The 5,281-nt window shown below is 37.0% G+C and overlaps 1 non-coding gene across 1 annotated transcript; it reads right to left on the bottom strand.

Annotated features, from left to right (window-relative positions):
* Window positions 1-73, bottom strand: TRNAW-CCA (transfer RNA tryptophan (anticodon CCA)). The gene has a single exon. It is a non-coding gene; the product is annotated as a tRNA-Trp (tRNA).
* Between the last annotated feature and the right edge of the window lie 5,208 nt (window positions 74-5,281).

Genomic DNA, 5,281 nt, shown 5'->3' with positions numbered 1-5,281 from the left:
TTCCCTGACCAGGGATTGAACCTGGGCCTCCTGCTTTGGAAGCATGGAGTCCTAACTACTGGACCACCAGGGAATTCCCTACTCTCATCTTTATGTACCACAGTCAGCACAAATTAGGAAAAGTAGCTGTGGACATCAAGAAGACACACCCTTGCTTTACAGAAATAAACTTCTTAGATAACTTTTCAGTATATTTCCCTTTCAAAAGGTGAGGCCAACTTTTACTTGTACAGTTGCTGATCATGTAATTTTCTTTCCTTGATCTCATTTCACTACTGAAAACTGAATACGTAGGTGGATTTTAAGATTCAGTAAAAAGTCATCTGTAAAATATTAAAACTAGAAGCAAAGCTTACTTAAAAAAAAAAACCTCTACAAAGATACAGTAATCAAAGCAGCATGGTACTGGCACAAAAACAGACATGTAGATCAATGGAACAGAGTAGAGAGAAGAAAGGGTAGAGAGCCCAGAAATTAACCCACATACTTGTGGTCAATTAATCTGTGACAAAGGAGGCAAGAATATACAATGGAAAAAGACAGCCTCTTCAATAAGCGGTGCTGGAAAATCTAGATGACTACATGTAAAGGAATTAAATTAGAACATTTTCTCACATCATGTATAAAAATAAACTCAAAATGGATTAAAGACCTAAATGTAAGAACTGAAATCATAAAGCTCCTATAAGAGAACATAGGCAGAACACTCTTTGACATAAACTGTAGTAATATTTTCTTTTGAATTGATCCCCTAAGACAAAAGAAACAAAAGCAAAAATAAACAAATGGGACCTGATTAAACTAAAAAGCTTTTGCACAGCAAAGGAAACCATTGACAACATAAAAAGAAAACCTATGAAACGGGAGAAAATATTTGCAAATGATATGACTGATAAGGGGTTAACATCCAAAATATACAAACAACTCATACAACTCAATATCAAAAAACACAAACAGCCCAATTAAAAAATGGGTAGAGCGCCTGAATAGACTTTTTTCCAAAGAGGAAATGCATATGGCCAACAGGCACATGAAAATATGCTCAACTTTGCTAATCATCAGAGAAATGCAAATCAAAACTGCAATGAGATACCACCACACACCTGTCAGAATGGCTATCATCAAAAAGCCTACAAATAACAAATGTTGGTGAGGATGTGGAGAAAAGGGAACCCTAGTATACTGCTGGTGGCAATGTAAATTGGTAAAGTCACTGTGAAAAATGGTATGGAGGTTCCTTAAAAATCTAAAAGTAGAACTACCATATGATCCAGCAATTCCATTCCTGGGTATATATCTGAAGAAAACGAAAACACTAGTTCAAAAAGATACATGCATCCCAATGTTCATAGCAGCTTTATTTATAACAGCCAAGATATGGAAGAAACCTAAATGTCCATCAACAGATAAATGGATCAAGAAGATTTAGAAACCCAACTACATATATAATATATAGAATGGAATATTACTCAGCCATAAAAAAGAATGAAATTCTACCATTTGCAACAATGTGGATGGACCTAGATGGTATTACGCTTAGTGAAATAAGTCAGGCAGAGAAAGACAAATACTCTATATTATCACTTATATGTGGAATCTGAAAAATAAAACAAATGAGTGAATATAACAAAACAGAAACAGACTCATGGATATTGAGTTGTTACCAGTAAGAAAGGGAAGTGGGGAGGGGCAAGATAGGGACCTGGGATTAAGAGATACAAACTACAATGTATAAAATAAATAAGCAACAAGGATATATTTTACAGCACAGAGAAATATAGCCATTATTTTGTAATAACTTTAAACAGAGAATAATCTATGAAAATATTGAATCACTATGTTGTACACCTGGAACTAAAATAATCTTGTAAATAAGCTGTACTTCACTAAAAAATAAAAGTCTCTCCCTGAAAAAGAGTATCATCATGCCTGGTATTAAAAATTAAATTCTAGTGACCTTCCCAATGTCACATGTGATCCTGGGTCAAATTCTACATTTCCTACTCTCAGATCCAGACTATAGCACTCCCTGTGGCCAGGTAGAAAGGCTCACAAGCATATCCCCAGACCAAGAGCAGAAAGGGCTGTATTCTCTAAGCCCTGAATATAGACAGCAGCCTCAACACAGAGGTTGCTCCTTTCCCTCCACGCAGAAGAAAAGCATCCCTCTGTTAGCAGATATGTCTATTGAATGTAGAAAGACAGTCACAAAACCAAGAAGTTTGCTGTGTGGGAAGGTTCTATAGTGGGGAAGAAAGATGATTGAAGACTCTTTGGTTAGACAATGCCCCAGAACTGATGTACAAAAAGAGTTTTGACCCAACGTTCTGTATATTTTGGTAACATTAAGGTGGAAAAAATTTTTAAGGAATTGGCTTTAATACCTATTTCAGAAAATAGAGATAATTGTTCTACCTGTTTCTTCCTTTCTTTTTATTTCTCTTTTTAGAATCCAATTCTCTACTGTTTTCTGGCGAATGTGTCTTCCCCTAAAAAAAAAGCCCCTTTATTTTTCCTGTGAAATTCAGCCTTGGAGCTGAAGTGTTACATAATTTTAATTTTAGAATTTAATTTCTAACCAGTGTCATCTGTGGGTCAGGAGAGTAGGGAATATTGTACTAAATCCCAGGGAGGAGAAGCTGGACAAAAGAAAACAGCTGTGGTTTTGGGTTGAGATGGAGATGGGTTTAAAATTCTAGCCATCTACATAAACACTATGTGACTGCAAGAAATTTTCTTAACTTCACTCTCAGTTTCCTCATCTGTAGAATGAGGATAATAATAGCTTCCTGTCAGGATTGTTATGAGGATGAAATGAGATACTCGATACATAGAAAATGTCTGGTATATAGTAGATGCTCAATAATTAACCATCATTATTATTACATGGTTTATTTTATGACCTATGGAGAGTTTAAGTAGATCGATACTAATAACAAGTTGTAATCAACCACAGAAATACAAAAATTTCTTTCTGATCTAGGCTTGCAAAGGACTTCCAGACATTCTGAGAATTCCAGAAAGTGATAATGGTGGCAACCAAAACATGAGAAGGGGTCAGGGTTCTCCTCAAGCTTTCTCTGTAATCTTCAGCAAGTCTTGTGTTTCATGGTATCGTTATTAATGGGAGATGTATGTCCAACCATTGGGGTGCAGATTAAATGACTTAACAGGTCAAAATGTGCTTTGTAATATTTAATATTAAAAAAAGTTAAATCATCACAGACTTTTCAGTTATTCATACTATTTCACAAACTTAATATTACAGCAGGCTAAATCAGCTTTGACTTCTCAGTTGTTGATACCATTTCAATAAATGCAAGATAAACTTTAAGAGCTAATAAATTTAAAAACTATAAAGAATAATTTACTAGAAAGCATGAAATCATATATTGTGAAATAGGTAATAGCAAAGGTCTAATTATTTCTTTATCTCCAAACCAAAAGCACAACTCTCATTTTATTTTTGCTTTTCCAATATGAACACATCGATTCTTTGACTATTACTCATATCACATAGTTTTTCCACTCCTCTCTCTCGACATTCTTGACATTTTATATATATATATATATATATATTTAATACTTATTGGCTGTTGTTATTAGAGTGTTGCTCTATATTCCCTGATGTGGACATGGGGCATCCTAAAATTACACTAGCTTTTAGTTTTTGTTTTGCCATTTCAATGGTTAACTATGACTCCTACCTCCTCTGAGATCAATGATCGCATGAGTCAGTTGTCTCTTTCTCAACATAAAGCATTCAATTATGTGATGCTTCCCTTTAAACTTTGATATCTCTCTAACTGCTTACAAGAAACATTCCAGACACTTTAGAGTAGCCCAAAAGGCTCTTCGGAGACAAGCTCACTTCTTAAGGCTTTCCCTCTTTTGGCTTTCTCATGTGCTTCGACAGAAATATCAGGTCCCCAAATCTTCTCAGACACCACCCCTACCCCATACTGGGGACATGTCTTTTGTCAGGGCTTTTCTCTCAATTTCCTGTTGAGCAGTGAACACCAGCTTATATGCCACTTCTCCCATCACCATCCTCACTCCTCTGGGAAGAATGGATCTGCTTGGGGAAGTCAGGATTTTATAGTCCTAGATCTCTTTATACATTCATCTATCTAGCACTAGTCACATTTCCCTATTTCTTTATCTCTGTTTTTTGGTTGTTACTTTTGTGTCTGTCTCTCTCATTTACAAAGTGAAGTCTTGAATCACCCACACAGTGTCTTATTCATCTTTGTGTCCCCAAGACTTGGGGTTTTCTCTTTCACCTCCTCAACTGAATCTTCGAGACATAAATATTTGTGAGCCATTGGCTTATATCTTAAAGTTAAAATTGCAACCTCTAGAAGTAATCATTAATCCTAGTTTGTAGAAACATTCTTTTTTTCATACGTCCCATAGGATGTTAATGGATCTATTTTTGAATGATTTTCTCTTCTATTTCTGATACCATGACAGTCAACGAGTGAAAGATACAAGTAAAAACTGGAATTAAGCTAGAATAAAAACAGGCACAAACAACAATTTACATGAGAATGCTAATCAGAATGCTTTGTTTTCTAACAGCTTTTATGAACTTCTTCTACCAGATGCCTATGTTAGAGTACAGCTTGGCTAACTTCTGCAAGGACAGATCTGCTTTTTCCAAAAGGAGGGCTTCATATGGTTATCCCACACAGGCAGCCTTTAACATTTTACTATCTGTGAACAGGAGGTTAGAGTGCTGTCAATCACTCTGGGTGGTCTCTCAGCAAATGTCACACTTGTCACCACCCTCTAACTGGGATTAGGAATGTGAAGTCCCATCATGGCCCAAGTTCTGGCCACATATTCATGGTCACTGTGGTGGTGGAAGTGAAGCAAGGCTTACTGTTGCTTTCAGTTCTTTTTTTTTTTTTTTTTTTTGCGGTACGCGGGCCTCCCACTGTTGTGGCCTCTCCCGTTGCGGAGCACAGGCTCCGGACGCGCAGGCCCAGCGGCCATGGCTCACGGGCCCAGCCGCTCCGCGGCATGTGGGATCCTCCCAGACCGGGGCGCGAACCCGGTCCCCCTGCATCGGCAGGCGGACGCGCAACCACTGCGCCACCAGGGAAGCCCCTCAATTTTTCATAACCAAACTATTCCAATGCTCTTATTAACACTAAATCTAAAAATATTTTTTGGAGCAGTAGCCTTTATATCAAAAGGGCATTTTTTATGGTCATTGTCCTAACACCAAGGAGTATGAATTTTTAGGAGTAGTCATAATGTTTTCATACAGCCAATG

Source organism: Physeter macrocephalus, chromosome 1 (assembly GCF_002837175.3).
Source record: "Physeter macrocephalus isolate SW-GA chromosome 1, ASM283717v5, whole genome shotgun sequence".
NCBI classification, from domain to species: Eukaryota; Metazoa; Chordata; class Mammalia; order Artiodactyla; family Physeteridae; genus Physeter; species Physeter macrocephalus.
The sequence above is the reverse complement of the archived record's forward strand: the minus strand, read 5'-3'. Positions and strand labels throughout refer to the sequence as shown.